The sequence below is a fragment of the Canis lupus genome, chromosome 21, assembly GCF_011100685.1.
Source record: "Canis lupus familiaris isolate Mischka breed German Shepherd chromosome 21, alternate assembly UU_Cfam_GSD_1.0, whole genome shotgun sequence".
NCBI lineage: Eukaryota > Metazoa > Chordata > Mammalia > Carnivora > Canidae > Canis > Canis lupus.
This window is the reverse complement of record NC_049242.1, coordinates 2,534,378-2,553,914: the sequence shown is the minus strand read 5'-3', so window position 1 is coordinate 2,553,914 and position 19,537 is coordinate 2,534,378. Positions and strand designations below refer to the sequence as shown.

General features: G+C 34.1%; 1 long non-coding RNA gene across 1 annotated transcript in view; it reads left to right on the top strand.

Annotated features, from left to right (window-relative positions):
* Positions 1 to 1,488: 1,488 nt before the first annotated feature.
* The window catches only part of LOC111091474, a 58,671-nt gene continuing 40,622 nt past the window's right edge, over positions 1,489 to 19,537 (top strand). The window contains exon 1 of the long non-coding RNA XR_005375340.1: positions 1,489 to 1,564. This is a non-coding gene — a long non-coding RNA (uncharacterized LOC111091474). The remainder of the gene's footprint in view (positions 1,565 to 19,537) is intronic.

Genomic DNA, 19,537 nt, shown 5'->3' with positions numbered 1-19,537 from the left:
AGTTTTCAGTTTTGAGCTATTGCAAATAGGGGTATTATAAACACTCTAGTACATATTTAAGTGTGTTCATGTAGTCTGTATGTGCATGTGTGTATACAGTTGATCCTTGAACAACGCAGACCTGAACTGTGTAAGTCCACTTACACGTTGAATTTTTTCCAGTAAATACAGTACAATGGTATAAATGTATTTTCTCTTTTTTATGATTTTCCTAATAATATTTTCTTTTCTCTAGATTAGTTTATTTTAAAAATAAAGTAAATAATACATAAAATGTATGTTAATTGACTATATCATTGGTAAGGCTTCTAGTCAATAGTAGGCTATTAGTAGTTCAGTTTTGGAGGAGTCAAAAGTTACACACTATTCTCAAATGCACTGGGCTCAAAGTCCCCAACCCACCTATTGTTCAATGGTTTATTGTCTATATATTGATATATATTATATATGTATATATAATATATGTAAATATACACACATACACATTTAGGCATATTACATAGGTTAAATATTTGATAAGAAAATAGATACCCTATTGATAGTTTGTCGCATAGGAGAGTCTATATAAGAATTAATGAGGCTCTGGGATCCCTGGCTGGCGCAGTGGTTTGGCGCCTGCCTTTGGCCCGGGGCGCGGTCCTGGAGACCCGGGATCGAATCCCACATCGGGCTCCCGGTGCATGAAGCCTGCTTCTCCCTCTGCCTGTGTCTCTGCCTCTCTCTCTCTCTCTCTCTCTCTCTCTCTCTCTCTCTGTGACTATCATAAATAAATAAAAATTAAAAAAAAAAGAATTAATGAGGCTCATTTAGAAGAGTGTCTGGCAAATGTGTAATAAGTGTTAGTTAATAGTGGTAGTTGTATTGTCAAATTACCAGAATAACTGTCAGTTAGTGTATAACAAAGACATTAAATATTTGAAACTCTAGGCATAAATAGGCCTACATCAGAATCTACTCATTTCCAAGATGAGTAGTGTTTAGGTACATTATTTAAAAATTGTCAATCTAATTTTCCTCATTATAAAATGTACAAAACATAGGTAATTGTGAATGCTTAAGAAGAAAATAAATATACGGGTGCCTGTGTAGCTCAGTAGGCTAATACACTCTTAATTTCAGTTCAGGTCGTTATCTCAAGGTCATGAGATCAGGTCCTATGACCCAGGCATGAGACCAGCTTAAGATACTCTCCTTTCTCTCTGTCCCTCCCCGCACACCCACTCCTGTGCTATCTAGCACTCTCTCTTTAAAAGAAGAAGTAAATATAGGCTTAGCACAGCACCAAGTATGTTCAATAACGTTTGTAGCTATTAGTATATTATGTAATTAACAGAGCTGCTACTACTATTGTCCTTTATTTACCACCATGTCTTTGTAATGCACTGTATACATTTAAACAAAGGCAATGCTTAATATCTTAGCTTTTTCCCTGGATACAGAGATGTGTTGCCCAAGAAACCACTATCTCCTAGCAACTTCATGTTCCAATTCCCTTTTAACTTGGAAGTTTTTCAGATGTAATCCTGGATCTTTCTGAACTTCAGGATCAGCTGATAATATCCAGGTAACAGAGAGTTAATATAAAATAACTAGATTAAACAACAATCTTATCTCTCTGACTTTAAGAAGCATGAAAAACAAGGTAGCTTATCACGCTAAAATTAATACTGAGTATGTCTGAAGGTAGAGACTCAAAACACTCAGCATTCCTGAGAAGTACATCCCAGGGCTTGTATGCTAATTAAAATTCTGCCTGAACTTATATTTCAAATACTATATTTAAACTGAATTTCTTTGAAATGAAGAGACATAATTCTTTGTTTAACCAAAGCTCACTGTTGTATTTTCTCAAAGAAAAATCCATAATGTGATGTTCTTTAAAATAAATCCCTAGATTTTATTAAGGTAGTAAAAATACCAATATATGTGACAGTGGATTTTCTAAGACAAAGGGATTTTTTCTCTTATACACTAATAAAAAGTGAGGTATACATATTTCTGGAAGGAATTTGTATGGGAAAAATACTTCTAGAATAGATCTTATTTATACAGCTGCCAAATCTTCCCACCAGCTTTCTGTCTGACAGAAATGCAGCTATGCCTGGATAGGTTGATTTTTAATTAAATAGTCTGTATCTTTCAGCAAGTGAAAAATGAGCTAATAGCAGCATATTCATATGAAGATATCAGAGTTTTATTTCTAAAGTCTGCTACTAATAATGGGTTTATTTGTGTTAATCATGTCCACAGAGGTTAAGAAACAGATATTAAAGTACATGTAGGCACAGATATTCTGTATTAATAATGGCTTTCAAAAATGCATAGAACATTTTAAAATGTCATATTTAAGCCATCATCTCAAGTATGGATTTCCAAGTCCTTGCATATTAGTTTTACTTTAATTGATTTAACCCTATTTATTTTTTTTTATTTAACCCTATTTAAAGACAATTATACAGAATGAAAAGATACTTCCATGTTTTAGGAGACATACATTATATGTGTCATAATCTATTCTTAATTAATCCCTTGAGAATAGATCTATTTTTAAAAGTGTAGTGCCTATCTATAAATCAGTTTTTCCAATGTTAATGAAAAAAATTTACAAAGTATATTTTCCTCTTACAATAGTAATACCCAATGACAACCATGTTTCTTTGTTTAATAATAAAACCTAAAAGTTCTTTTAATTCAGTTCATTACTACAAAAAAATCACAAAATAAAATATTTTCTATTTCATTAAGAATGATAATAAGGCTTACCAACAACTTTAACAAACAGATCTGCAAGTTAAATGAATATAACAAGCAACCACATGCAGAAGAATACAACTGGACAATTCTCTTATATTGTACACAAAGATAAATTCAAAATGGATGAAAGATCTAAGTGTAGACAAGAATCCATAAAAATCCTAGAGGAGAACACAGGCAACAACCTTTTTGAACTTGGCCACAGCAACTTCTTGCAAGATACATCCACGAAGGTAAAAGAAACAAAAGCAAAAATGAACTATTGGGACTTCATCAAGATAAGAAGCTTTTGCACAACAAAGGATACAGTCAACAAAACTAAAAGACAACCTACAGAATGGGAGAAGATATTTGCAAATGACATATCAGATAAAGGGCTAGTTTCCAAGATCTATAAAGAACTTATTAAACTCAACAGCAAAGAAACAAACAATCCAATAATGAAATGGACAAAAAGACATGAAGAGAAATCTCACAGAGGAAGACATAGACATGGCCAACACGCACATGAGAAAATGCTCCTCATCACTTGCCATCAGGGAAATTCAAATCAAAACCACAATGAGATACCACCTCACGCCAGTGAGAATGGGGAAAATTAACAAGACAGGAAACAACAAATGTTGGAGAGGATGTGGAGAAAGTGGGAACCCTCTTGCACCGTTGGTGGGAATGTGAGCTGGCTCAGCCACTCTGGAAAACTTTGTGGAGGTTCCTCAAAGAGTTAAAAATAGAGCTACCCTAGGACCCAGCAATTGCACTGCTGGGGATTTACCCCAAAGATACAGATGCAGTGAAAAGCTGAGACACCTGCCCTCCAATGTTTATGGCAGCAATGTCCACAATAGCCAAACTGTGGAAAGAGCCTTGGTGTCCATCGACAGATGACTGGATAAAGAAGATGTGTCTATATATACAATGGAATATTACTCAGCCATTAGAAAGGAGGAATATGCACCATTTGCTCCTGCATGGAGGCTATTTCTCCCTCTGCCTGTGTCTCTGCCTCTCTCTCTGTGTGTCTCTCATGAATAAATAAATAAAATCTTAAAAATAAATAAAAGATAAAATATATGTTGAAAATCTTATATTAGGAATGCATTTTGTGTATATTGAAAATATTAGATATATATGTTGTAATGAATCCTTTAGCATTAGAATAATGTTTCAGATATTTTAGAAATGTAATATCAAAAATGGATTTATGTAAGCCAAAGGTATTCATCAAATAATGCCCTAGTCATTTCCTGTTCTGAGGAAATATTCATGAGATTAGAAAGTAGATTAACTTCTTATCTATCTTGTCCTGAACTAAATTGTGTGTGGTAATTTTTATCTGTAGGATCAACAAGTGTTCTCTGGATATCCTACAAGAGCAAATATTTGTTTATTTTAATTACAGATTTAGAATGTTCTTTCCATCACAAAATCTGAAATATGTAGGTTTAAAAAAATCATATCCTTAGAATTCAAGAAATGCTTTTAAGTTGAAAGGATATGATCCATTATCACACTCAGGTGTTAATTTTTGCCTCATCTGATACAGTCTTTAGTTGAAGGCCATCTGTCTGAGCCTTTACTCCTTCCCTCACTACCATGGCAATGTGTTTGTAGCTTCCCTTCATAGCACTCTGAATCTCAGCCATTAGAAATGACAAATACCCGCCATTTGCTTCGACATGGATGGAACTGGAGGGTATTATGCTGAGTGAAGTAAGTCAATCGGAGAAGGACAAACATTATATGGTCTCATTCATTTGGGGAATATAAATAATAGTGAAAGGGAATAGAGGGGAAGGGAGAAGAAATGGGTAGGAAATATCAGAAAGGGAGACAGAACATGAGAGACTCCTAACTCTGGGAAACGAACTAGGGGTGGTGGAAGGGGAGGAGGACGGGGGGTGGGGGTGACTGGGTGACGGGCACTGAGGGGGGCACTTGACGGGATGAGCACTGGCTGTTATTCTGTATGTTGGCAAATTGAACACCAATAAAAAATAAATTTATTATTAAAAAAATCTTGGTGTTATTATGAGACATTAAGAATTCATGGATTTCTAAGAATTATTTCTTGATATTTGCCTTTCAGAATATCTTTTTTATGCTTTATTTTTTAAATTTGAATACAGTTGACACACAATGTTACATTAATTTCAAGTGTACAACATGGTGATTCAACTTTTCTATATGATGTACTATGCTCACCACAAGTGTGGTTACCATTTGTTACCATACAATGCTATTATAATATGATTAACTATATTCCATATGCTGTGTTTTTATTCCTTTAACTTATTCATTCTATAACTAGACGTCTATATCTCCCGCTCCCCTTCAACGATTTTGCCCATCCACATGCTCCCCCACTTTTGGCAACCATCAGTTTGTTCTCTGTATTTATAGCTCTGATTCTGCTTTTCCTTTGTTTGTTTATTTAGATTCCACATATGAATGAAATCATAAAGCATTTGTCTGTCTCAGTCTGACTTAGTTCACATAATACCCTGTAGGTTAATCCATTTTGTCATAAATGTCATGGTGTCATCTTTTTGTAAGGCTGCATAATATCCAATTGTGTGTATATACCATGCCTTTCTTATCCATTTGTCTATCAATGGATACTTGTGTTGCTTCCATATCTTGGCTATTGTAAATAATGCTGGAATAAATGTAAGTGTTCATGTGTCCTTTTAAATCAGTGTTTTTGCTTTCTTTGGGTAAATGCCCAGTACTGGTATTGTTGGATCATGTTATATTTCTATTTTTAATTTTCTGAAGACTGTTCGTACTTTTTTTTCACAGTGGCTATATCAATTTACATTTCCACCAGCAATGTGTAAGGATTTGTTTTTCTCCACATCCTCTCCAACATTTGTTATTTCTTGTTTTTTATTTTTTTTATTCTAACCACTTTGACAAGTGTCTACCATATTAAAAAAGTGAAGGATAAAAATCATAATCATCTCAATAGATTCAGCAAAAGCACAGGACATAATTCAACATCTGTAAATGATTAGAGACTCTTAATAAAGTGGATTTCAAAGAAACATACCTCAACATATACATAAAAAAACCAAAGATAACATAATATTCAATGGTGGAAAACTGAGATATTTTCCCCTAAGATCAGAAACAAGATTAGGATTTCCATTCTACAACCTTTTTTCAACATAGTACAACTGGAAGTTGTAGCTAGAGGAATCACACAAGGAAAATAAATGAGGTATTCATATTGATAATGAAGAAGTTAAATTGTCACTATTTGCAGATGGCATTAAAATCTACAAGCCACACCAAAAAACTATCAGGATTGATAAATAAAATCAGTAAATTTTGTAATTCAGGAAACAAAGCTAATACTCAGAAATTGGTAGCATTGTATATACTAATAAAAACATAGCAGAAAGAGAAGTTAAGAAGACAACCCATTTACAGTATCACTAAACATAATAAAATACCTAAGAATATACTTAACCAATGAGGTGAAAGACCTATAATCTGAAAAATATAAAATGTCAGTCAGAGAAGGACAAACATTATATGTTCTCATTCATTTGGGGAATGAAAGGGAATATAAGGGAAGGGAGAAGAAATGTGTGGGAAATATCAGAAAGGGAGACAGAACATAAAGACTGCTAACTCTGGGAAACGAACTAGGGGTGGTAGAAGGGGAGGAGGGCGGGGGGTGGGAGTGAATGGGTGACGGGCACTGGGGGTTATTCTGTATGTTAGTAAATTGAACACCAATAAAAAATAAATTAAAAAAAATAAAATGTTAATGAAAGAAATTGAAAACAACACAAACAAATGGAAAGGCACTCCATGTTCATGGAATGCAAGAACAAATATTGTTAAAATGTCCATACTACCCAAAGCAATCTACAGATTCAGTGTAATCCTTATCAAAATACCAACAGCAATGTTTACAGAACTAAAACAAATATTCCTAGTTTGTATGGAACCAGAAAAGACTGAATAGCCAAAGCAATCTTGAGGAAAAACATACAAACAAAAACAACAAAAAACCTTGAGGTATCACAATTCCAGATTTCAAGATATACTACAAAAATATAATAATTAAAACAGGGTGATTCTGGTACAAAAATAGATCAATAGAATAGGATAGAGAGCCCAGAAACAAACCCACATTTATATGGTTAGTTAATCCTCAACAAAACAGGAAGGAATATCCAGTGGGAAAAACATCTTCAACAAATGGTGTTGAGAAAACTGGATGGCAACATGCAAATGAAAGAAAGTGGACCACTTTCTTAAACCATGCACAAAAACAAACTCAAAATTGATTAAAGATCTATATGTGAGACCTGAATCCATAAAAATTCTAGAAGAAAGTATAGGCAGTAATTTTCTTGACGTTAGCTATAGCAACATTTTTCTGGATATGTCTCCCAAGGAAGGAAAGGAAACAAAAGTAGAAATAATCTATTAGGAATAGATTCCTAAATGGTTGTGCATGGATGGCTCAGTCGGTTAATTGTCTGCTTTCAGTGTAGTCATGATCCCGAGGTCCTGGGATCGAGTTCTGTCTGTATTAGGGTCCCTGTTCAGCAGGGAGCCTTTTTCATCCTTTCCTCTGCTGCTGCCCTTGCTTATGTTCTCTTACTCTCTCTCTTTTTAAGATTTTATTTTATTTATTCATGAGAGAGAGAGAGAGGCAGAGACACAGGCAGAGGGAGAAGCAGGCTCCATGCAGGGAGCCTGGTGTGGGACTCGATTCTGGTACTCTGGGATCCTGTCCCAAGCAGAAGGCAGACACGCAACTGCTGAATCACCCAGGCATTCCTCTTTCTCTCTCAAATGAATAAATAAATAAAAATTTTTGAAAGAAATACATCAAAATAGATAGCTTCTGCACAGCAAAGGAAACCATTAACAAAATAAAAAGGCAACCTACTGAAGGGGAGGAATTTGAAAATTATATACTCAATAAAGGGTTGCTATGTGAAATAAATAAGGAAATTGTACATATCAATACCAAAAGCACCCAAACATACAATTAAAAATGGGCAGAAGACTTATTAGACATTTTTCAAAGACATGCAGATGACCAAGAGACACATGAAAAGATGGTCAGTATCGCTAATCAGAATCTCTTCTTCTTTTATTTAATGTCTGTTTTGTCTCTAAGCAAAGGGAATATCACAGATATTATTGAACTTACAATAAAAATATTCATCAATAGTGAAAAGCAGAGCAAGATGAGGTTCTGGAATATTACGGAATTTTCTGTGTCAGAATTATTCAGATCAATATCAGTTTTATCTAATGGCCATATATTTAAAAACAAGATAACAAATACTTTTGCATGCTATGTCTATATAACTAGCAAATAAGACAAAGTAAATACACAGGGATAATTGAGTAAAAGAAAAATGAAACAAAAAAAAACCCACCAAATTTATCGGATGATAGTGAAACCCACAAATAGAATGAGGAAAGTTGATAAAAAGTGATAGGAGAAAAAATTAAGACATATATTAAAAATAGTTTTAAATTATCTAAATCCTATGTATAGAAGGTGTTCTTCAGAAGCACTTCAATTAGAGATAACACAAAAGTCATTTGTGATGCTTCCTGATCCAGAAGAGTTTCCGAGTATTTCTCAATAGGTAAAAGTATGTGAACTATGTCTGTAAGAGAAGTTACTAGAGTGTTTGAATGAGTTTTGATGGAATGAAGGAAATATTTAGTCACCATGTTCTTTGATTCTTTGCCTTTTTAAAATGCATGCAAGTTTAGAAGTAAAGGATCAGTCTGTTTCTGACGATGGGTGGTTTTGGTTTGGGTTTGGGTTTGTAGCTAAGTATAAATTCAAGAAGGGTAGAAAGTCAGATACTAGAATTCGTATCAGAGTTCTCAAAATAATAGTCCTATGACTAAAGAGTCAGAATTTTAGAAAGTCTATTACAGAGTCCTTTATTATAAATACAGAAATGACATCAGAGAAAAACACATGAGACTATATTTGCTAATGTGTCTTGCCTTTGACATGTAAGTACATACATCACAGCAGTAACAGCTATAACAAAACCACTACTAACACCCGAGTATTCTGATTCTGTCTCAAGAAGGGCTCTTCTCTTTCCACCAAGGCAGAGAGGGAGTAGAAAGAGTGTAACATGAAGTAGATTTGAACATTCTGACTTGCTATATGGTATTAAAACATTCAAAGGGTAGATCAAGGCCCAATTAAACACTCCTAAAACAAAGATCTTTACCTTCATTTTAATTACCTTGAAGAAAAAATGGAAAGAAATTGACTCTTGCAGCATCAGAAGCATATGATGCTACTTGGGAAGAAAATGGAGAAATTGTTGCATATTGGGCATAAACTCATTAGTTTTAAAAATTTAGAAAGCAGAGGGAAAGAGTGATACATTCATCCTGTATTTCCTATATAAGTTATAATGACTATTAAAGAGTAGATAAAGGGAAATTTTCTTTATAGAAATATTTTACCATTTGTTTTGCGGTCTGTTCTCCTGGTTCTCCCACTGTCTTTTCTTTTTCATGAAGGGCAACAATCACAAGTTGACAATAAAAATGAGTAGTTTTTTGTTTGCTTCTTGCTGATAAAGCTTTGGCATTGGAATAGACTCTTTTTTTTTTTTATTGACTTATTCATGAGAGACAGAGGGAGAGGGGAAGACAGAGGGAGAGGGGCTCCACCTCAGGAGCCTGGGATCACGACCTGAGCCAAAGGCAAACACTCAATGGACTGAGCCACCCAGGTGTTCCAGCATTGGAATAGACTTCATGTTATATTCATTTTCTATTTCAGACCAGGATGACAGTGCTTCCAATATAACTCTAAAAATATTTTGGATATCCTCTAGTGCATTTTAGGTGTTAGTTCATTTGACAAAGGATAAACCACAACTCTCTTCAAGATTCAGCTCTTCTGTACCTTGGGCTACCACTGTGACAATTGAGATAGAATACCCTGGAGCTTCTTAGGGGCACTATTATTTGATTGAGAGGATTTATGAGGTATATCCTTAATTTCCTTAGAGGGGCTTTTGTTTTATGGAAAGGTACTCAAAGATACTATCTTGAATTTTTTTTTTGTAAGTTTAATAAAATATTTTGTAGTTACACTCTAAGCTTCATCTTTAAGCCCTAGTTGTCTTGCCATACCCTAGATGTAATCTTTGCTCTAAGATAATTTCTTAATTTTAGTATCATCTGCCTGCTAAAGAGGCTGAGAAACTTCAAAATTGTGTTTTGACCCCTTTTTGTGTAACAGTTTTCCTTTGTTCTTTCTAAACAGTTTTTCACGTGTCCTCTTGCATTTCCCTCTAAAGAGCAAGAAGAAAAAAGGACTACAGCAAGAGCTGACACTTCTCTAGTTGTAAATCTTACCTGGACCATCCACTTTATAGTTATATTTTCCACTTTCCATTTAGATGTAGGCAACAGAGTTGTTAAACCTTCTGCAACTATCTAACAAAGATCTCCTTTTCTCCAGTTTCCAATAATATACTCTTCACCTGGAGAGTTCTTATCTACAGCATGCTCAAAGTCCAAACCTCCACAGGTGGTATGTTTGAGCTACTCTAAGCTTTCACTATACTCTCCTCAAAGCCCATTGTCCATTCTAAGACCATTCTCCCATTTTAGATTGTAGTTTTGGCAGCGCTCAACTTCCAGATACAAACATTGATACTAGACAAATATTGCTGCATTAAAATCTATCCCATACTTTTTCATATTAAAACAACAAACATTTATTCATTCACCTTCTAAGGGTCAATATTCTAGGAGTGGGGACTTAGTGGAGTGGTTCTGTTCCAGGGTCTTTTATGGAGTTGCAATCAAGCTGTCAGGGCAGACAGCAGTCTTTGCATTTAAGGACTGGTGGATCTTCTTCCAAGTTCATTAGTGTGTTTCATGGCCAGAGGTTTCATTCTCTCATTATGCAGGCTTTTCAATAGGGCTAGTAATGACACAGTTTCTCCATATTGAAAGATTAGATATAAGAGAAAGGTAGAGAAACTCCAAGATGGGAAGCCTCATTTTTTTTTTTTTAATAACCTAATCTTGGAGTGACATGCCTTTGTTTCCATTGTATTCTATTCATTAGAAGTGAGTCATCAAGTGTAGTCCATATTCAAGGGAAGGGAATGTGGAGCATAATTTGCTATTGTCTTTCTTTGGAATTTAAATATTGTTAAAGCAATTGCAAGTGGATTCCACATTGATGAGGATTTGATGGTGGTAATTGATTAGCCAATTGGTAATTTGTAGCCAATTTGTAACAAATTGGTAATTTGTTAGCCAAGCTGGAACTAAATGTTCCAGCATGCACTGGTGATGTTGAGATAATGTTGAGCCCAAATAAAATGGCAAAAGATTTATAAGGTGTAAGTAAAGTGTTAAATATTTTAATCGTCACTGATTGGCTATCTCAACTTGGTGCGTGGCAGATTTCAGGCCTGAAATTCCTCTACTGAATTTCCTTCATTTTGTTCTCCAAGTCTTGGGCCAGGTATATGTAGAGTTCAGCAGGAAAGATTGCTAGCTTTCTCTATCATTCATCTAACGTTGTCAAGGTCATAGGCAGTGGGACCCTGGCACATGTCCAGTTTATCCTCCTCACTCTCTCCTCCTCCACACCAACCTTTTCTTCTTAACTAGCGGTCCTGTTGATTTAAAGCAATTACAGACTCATTAGCTGATACACAGTAGTATATTTTCATAGTTTTCTTTACCAGCTCCCACAATCATATAAAGTCCTATTCTTATAATAGTTCCTACCATTAGGGGTTCCACTTTCTAAATACAAGGGGTTCAACTTTCTGAATAAAACCTAAAATTTAGAGCAGGTTACTATTGCAATCTAATTACTCAAAAGTATTAGAAGATAGTTTCTAGGCATATAATGCTGTGCAGTGTTACAAATGAAGAAAATGCTATTTACCCAGGGTGCCTGGGTGGCTCAGATGGTTAAGTGTCTATCTCCAGCTCAGGTCATGAACTCCAGTCCTGGGATGGAGCCAAGCTCCAGGTCGGGCTCCCTGCTCAGCGAGGAGTCTGCTTCTTCCTCTCTCTCTCTCTGCCTCTCCCCCTGCTTGTGCTCTCTCTGTCTCTCTCAAATGAATAAATCTTTTTTTTTTTTTTAAAGAAAATGCTATTAACCCTCCAGACATAGGGACTCACATGTGGTTCCTTTTTCCTACACTAGTAAAAAATAGCTATGAGTCACTTGTACAGTGTTGTCTGTTTTGGGAGCAACAATTTGAAAAAAAATGACATAAATTATATTATTTGGTCGCTTCACATGTAAGAGAAAAATCTCAAGGTGCCCATTCTTTTTTTTTTTAAGATTTTACTTATTTATTCATGAGAGACACAGAGAGAGGGGCAGAGAGAGAAACAGGCTCCATGCAGGTAGCCCAATGTGGGACTCGATCCTGAGACTCCAGGATCACACCCTGAGCCAAAGGCAAATGCTCAACCACTGAGCCACCCAGGTGTCCCAAGGTATGCACTCTTAGTTACACAAAATGAAATACTAAATGAAATCTAAATGATAAACCAAAAAGTCTCATCTCTCATCAGTACCATCCACTGTGTGTATTCAAACTCATCCAAACTGCCTCCTTTTTGTCATGTTTGTTAAACACATTGCCCTCATATATGTTATTTCTTTTGCCTGAAAAAATCTTTGATTGGCCTTTTCATGGATACTACCTTCCAATATTTACCTTTGATTGGCCTTTTTATGGATACTACCTTCCAATATTTTAAGAAAACTATCATGAGGCTTTACTACCTGGGTTGGATTCCCTTCCTTTTTTCCATTCTCTAAAGTACACTCTCACAAGTATTTATTGCTTGTCTTTTATCTATTTGTCTTCCTTATTACATTGTTTGCTAAATTGAATGAATAAATTGAGTAATTTATGTGAAATTAACTATAAGGATGAAATATTAATTAACAGTATGACCCTGGAGTTCAGGCACCATAACTTACATAGTTAGAGACCACTGTGTTCATTTACTTCCTCTCTAAGAAAGTTACCACCACTCTAACGACAGCAGCTGAGCATTGTATGAATGATTCTCTCGGATGCTTAGAACATTTCAGTCATTCAGTAAGTATAAAAAGCAGAAAGCAATTTCAATATCAACTGCAATGACAATGGACAAATAGACAATAAACCAGTAACACTGCAAATGAAATAAAGTAAAATGTTCTTTAGGACATGAAATGTGACAGTTTCCTTTATTATCTCAAATGTATTGTGAAAGCTGTTGATATTTTTGTTTTGGTAAAATAGAAAGGTAGAGAAAGACACTAAAGGTAAAGAGAACCAAGAAATGTGTTTTGCTATAAATACTTAATAATTATTATGTGCAATTCTCCTTCTAATGCCAGACATTTTGTGATGTAGAGTTAGTTGCTGAGAATGGGTCTATGAGTAAGCACATAATATGGATTTTTCCTTTACAGAGTTACACTTGTGAAAAGGTGCATCTTTATACAATAAAAGGTTCTATTTTTTTCAGACACCATAGATACTAGAACAGAAACAAGTGCAGCCTAATGAGGCAGTTGCTTACAGAGGATTTGGAGAAGCTATAGCCTAATTTTCTGTGCCTATTATTTGTCAAGGAGGTTATGAATGCAATTACTAAAAAAGTAATCATGTAGTAATTACATTTGGTATTAAGGATGGAATGAATAAGAGTTTTGTTTATTGTACTTAAAGACATGCCTTACTGGCAATTTTATACTCACTCTAAATCTACATTTACAAGTGTGTAAGAAATGATAATATTTGAGGGTACTAGAAGACCCCCAAATCCTCAGATAATTTATTATATGTTCACTGATGACTGATATTCTTTAATTATGCACAAAAAATTAATATTTCATAATTTCACGTATGGAAATAAATGCTTTCTATTAGCTTATTGTTGTTGATGAATTGGCAGCATAGCCAATGATTCTGGGTTTCAGTTTTTTATAAAAAAAAAAAAACAGATAAAGCTTAATAAAGTTACTTTCAAATGGTAGGAGAGGGGATTGTGTGGCATGCATAGAGGTGCATTAAAGGTTGAATAAATGGATCCTAGCACCAGACACAAAGTATGAGAACATCAGAATCAGTTTGGGACTGCCAGGACCCAGATGATTTTAGCTTGTTTCGCAGCGTTATTTTCCAAATCACATTAAGCACATAGAAGCTCAATTTTATCATCTTGTGAAATGGAATGAAAATATACATTTCATTAACTGATATGATGTGTTCTGAAGTCCCCATCATAAATCACATTTCATTGAATTGCTGTCATAATGAAGATGAAATTATTATCAAAGAATCAGGGTCAAAACTAAAGAAAAAATTAACAGATAAATTATATGTTTATTATTGTTTTTAAGATGAAGAAGCTTGCTCAGAAAATTGATATGTTGATAGTATATTGTATGTTTAAGGCAGAAATAGTGATTAGCAATTCTCTATGTACTATAATCTTCAAACACAGTGACTGATACATAGACTGGAGTTTGTAAGTATTGAATAAGTTGATGAAAAATAAGTGATTTACATGCAGTCAGAGGAAAACTGGGCTGCTAAGCAAATATTCAAAATCATGACTTTATGGCATCAGTGCACCCCTCCCGTGTTGTTAATTCTTCCTCCCCCAAGTTTCCACACCTCCTCCTCCTCTTCTCTCTCATTCACTTCTCTCATCTCACCCTGTCTCTGTTTCTCCTCTTTCAAAGAGAGCATATTGAGTGATGCACTATTGACATCTAAGGGTGGTACAGAATTTGGTTACCTGTGAAAATGCAAAGAGATGCCATGTAACCAGTACCAGTATGTACTTCACTGACTTTAAGCCCATTCTAGAATAGAAAAACAGTAGTATAACACAAAAGAATTTCTTTTTTCTTTAAAGGTCAGGTTCAACACCTTTAAGGTGTAATTAGAAAATAAGATAAAATAAATGTTTTTCAGTAAATATTTAATAAAATAAGAAACAGTAGATTAAGAAATTCCATTTAGCAAAATGTTTCACTTCAGCAATATTCCATATCTGTTTATAACCAGATGCTCTTTACTTAAGGAAGTATTTCTCCAACTTTCTATGTTTCTCCCTAAATTTTCAAAAATCAATTTTTTAAAAACCTAACATTTTCAAGGAATAACAAACTATTTTTAGGAGTTAACACACTTTTCTTGGGGCCTAGGGAAACTAACTATAACTGCACTATGAACTTTTATGGATTTATGCCTCTATTTCAAACAGAAGCTCAAGAATATGCTTATTTTCTACTCAGAATGTGGAACTCTGAAAAGAATGGTTAGGCTGATACAGCTCTACACTAAATCTGGAAATAAATATACACACATTTTAGTGTACCCTCTTTAACAGGATGGCAATTCTGCTTTAGCTCAAGGACTTGAAATGCATTTTATAGCACAGGCTTTTGGAGAGATAATCAATCCATTGTCAGGCAAATAAATGTTTTTAATAGTGCTAACTGATATGGCATTTGCATTTTACTTCAGATTTCTAGATTCATGTATTCGTTGCATAAATATAGAAACAATGTAATACAGTATATTCAACTAATAATATGCTCTTAGGGGAAACTTGATGCCAATCTGTCAGAAATATTTTCCAAATTTTATCACATATTTCAACTTAATAACCATCATATATATACTGAATATATATATATTCAGTAGTTAAGATGATTTTGCCTAAGCTGGGAAATTAAATTTTCTTCTATTTGCTTAATTTTGTCATTTTTCTCTTATAATTATATAATTCTAATATTCCAAAAATAATTTCCCTTTGTCTTAACTTAAGATTTTGTAATCACAATATCAAATCATAATATTAAAGTCTCTTCCAATCCCCCTCCCCCCTTAAATGTCCCCGGTATCTTTGAACTAGAATAGTTTTCTTGGACCATTTTAAGAATAAATAGCTCATAGGGCAGCCCAGGTGGCTCAGCGTTTTAGCACTGCCTTCAGCCCAGGGCGTGATCCTGGAGACCCAGAATCGAGTCCCATGTTGGGCTCCCTACATGGAGCCTGGCTCTCCCTTGCCTGTGTCTCTGCCTCTCTCTCTCTCTCTCTCTTTCTGTGTGTGTGTGTTTCTCATGAATAAATAAATAAAATCGTTAAAAAATAATAAGTAGCTCACTATAATATTGACTTGCCTGTAATAATCCAAAATTGACTATAATGGCTATAAAGAAATAATTTTCATCATTTTTTTCTGGTAACATTAAGTTCAGGTGACTATATTTTTATTTTATTCTGTTATGTCAGTTCATGTCAAAAAAAAAAAACCTACTTTGTCCATATGTAGCGTTTTTAAGAAGTTCTATTAAGTTTCTTTTAAAAATTTTAACAAAATAACCTACATACATGGTCTTAAAAGCATCTAATAGTACAGAGAAGCTGTAATAAAACAATCTTAAGCCAATATCTAAAGACAAATACTATTTTTTCTTTTACTTCTTAAAATATCAACTCTATTTTACTATGTAATACAGTTGAATCAGTTTTTGATTTATTATCAAAACATTATCTTCTCGTTCTCTCATATAAAAGATATAGCTCTAGCTCCTTTGCTATATAATACCACTTCCCTTTTTATGTCTCTCAATCCAGTGGGACAATTATTCTCAGTCTCTCTTTCCATTTGTCAAATCTGCATTTTCAGTGTACCAAACCTTCCATTCCTGTTCCAAACGTAAAGGTATTATATCTTGACTTCCCATTTTGTCAGATGCAGATAGCAGTACTTAATTTTCCCTCATCTTCTCTCTTGCACTGTTTTTTATTTCCATCCCCCAGTCTCAGTGTTGTAAATATGTTTTGTATTTCCATCATATTTTAATTCATAGTTGAGTTTTCTAAGATTGGTCTGTGGTTTTTGTTTATCTATTTCTTTGGGTTTTTGTTTTATTGTTGTTACTCTTTGTAAGTAAAAAGCCAGTAGAAAACATCTAATTGTCATAACTCTCTAATTATTTCAATAAGAAGTTAATACACAGTAACCTTACTCAGAGAGAGGTCTGGTCTTTGCCTTTGGCCACAGGGTGATAATCTCATGCTTATAGGAGTGTCTTGGTTTGCCCGGAAGCTTTGTCCACTGCAAAGTCTAACAGTGTGATATATGATGGAGGCTTTGGGATATGTAATATAAATTCCTACCTCTCAAGAACCTAAAGACTAAAGCCATTAGCCTGAACCCCAGCTAACAGCTTTAGCTTTAGGTCAGTCACACAAGCAATATGTAATGAAGTCCTAATAAACTGTAGAAACCAAAGGTTCCAGAGGCCTAGTGAGCTTCACTGTTTAGTAATACAGGTACTGTCACCATCATGGCCTGGAACAGTTTATGCTGCCCCTAACCCCACAGACAGAAGGCAGTCAGAAGCTCCGTGTTTGCACTGCCCTAACTCTGTCCTTTTTTCACCCTTCCTTTGATAGATTTTAATTGTATACATTCACTATTCTAAAAAACAGTAATAGTAAATATAGCACTTTCCTGAGTTCTATGAGTCACTCTAATAAACTATTTAAGCTGAGGGTGGTTGTAGAGAACCCCAAAATTCTAGACAGCTGGTATGAAGTAAGAAGGTACCAGGGCTCCCAAACTTTCTCTCTTTTTTTTAAAGAATTTATTTATTTATTTATTTATTTATTTATTTATTTATTTATTTATGAGAGACACAGAGAGAGAGAGGCAGAGACACAGGCAGAGGGAGAAGCAGGCTCCATCCAGTAAGCCCAATGTGGGACTCAATCCTGGGTCTCTGGGATCACGCCCTGAGCTGAAGGCAGATGCTCAAACACTGAGAAACCCAGGCATCCCCAGAGCTCCCAAGCTTTTGACTAGTGTCTGAAACAAGGGCAATCTTATAAGGACTGTTCCTTCAGACTTTGCCGTTTGACTAATACATTTCATGTACTGTAATAATGGTTCCTTCTCTAGGATTCCAGATGTTGCTATTATGCCAATGAAAGGTGATGGTTTCAGTTTTAAATGGCTTTTTTCCTCCTCCCTACACTCCACAAAATGCTCAAAATCATAAGACGTTATGGTTTATTTTTCCTGTATTGAAATCACCATTTTTATATTTGCTTTTTATGAAATTTCTAGTTTTTGTCTAGATCTTATCTACTATTTAGGTTTTGTCTGGAGCTAGTTTTATTTAGATCTTGATTTAATTTGCCCAGCATTGGACTTGAATTTAATAACTTTCTTTTCTTATTTTAACTACTCATTTTGCTAAAATACATCCTCAAAGTGGATCCTAAAAAATATTTTGTTGGGATAAACTTTGAGTCCTTGCAAATATGGAAATAGTTTTATGTTGCCCTCATCATTTTTGGATAATTTAAGTGTATATATTATAGATAGGAAACTATTATTCCATAACATTTTGAAGACTTTGATCTATTATCTTACAGTTATGTCCCATCTTTCTCTTAAACTTCTTATCTTGTTAACATTTGTGTGTTTATTTGGGAGATTTCTTTATCTTATCTTCAGCCCACTGTAGTATACTTTCTTGCTCACTGTTTGATCACCAGCATGTAGAACAATGTCTGATGTAAATAGTCCATCAATAAATATTTATTAATCTTTAAAAGACTGGATGCTCTTTTAATATATCTTCATTATTAAGTTAACTTTATTAGGCACATAAGATTTTTTTAATTAGAAAAAATTAGATTTCTTATAAAAATAATTAGTAAAATACTTGTACTTTCCTTCATTTTGCTTATTTACTTAATTCATTACAACATCTATTTGCAGTTATTCTCCTAGAACTACATCCTTCTGTTTGGCCATACTGCTTGAGAAGATTATTTTCAGAGTTTTAGGCAATTTAATTCCTCATTTTTAGTTATGGTGATTAACCACAGTCTTACAGTCAGAAGTTATATTATGTAGAGCATGGAAGTTTCTATAGTAAACTGTTCTTAGATTTTTCTTTTTTTAAAAAAGATTTATTTATTTATTTATTTATTTATTTATTTATTTATTTATTTATTCATGAGAGACACAGAGGGTGGCAGAGACACAGGCAGAGGGAGAAGGAGGTGCCTCGCAAGGAGCTTGATGTGGGACTCGATCCCGGGACTCCAGAATCATACGATTTGCTGAAGGCAGATGCTCAACCCCTGAGCCACCAAGGAGTCCCTGTTTTTAGATTTTTCTTATTATTATGTTGTTAAGTAAAATGTGTGTCTTAAACTAGAACTGAAAAATCTAAATTCTACATGTATACTCTCAAATAGATAAAATTAATGTATTTATTAATTTAAAAATAGTCAACACTTCATGAGTAAGGATAATATATGATACTAGGGGTATAGAAATGAATAAAATATAATGATTAGTTATATTATTAACTATAAGTATATTAAGTTATGTAACTATACATGGACATTCTTATATAAGTATATAGATAACTTATATCAGCATATAAATGTTATTAACTACAGTATAAAAATATCCTGAAAATATTTAGTTTTAACATAGTCTTTGTAATTTTCTCAAAGGAGGAGATTTCAATGACTTTTGAAGACTACACCAAAACAAAAAGTATGATGGTAAAAATGTCAGCAGCATAAAATTTGAAATATTTTATCACATTATTTGGACGGCCTATTTAAGATGCTATATTCTTTAGAATCTATCATCTAAGGTGGTGAAAGTGTTCAGAAAGATAACCATTTGAATTTCATTACTTCAGATAAGAACTTGGTATTGCAGA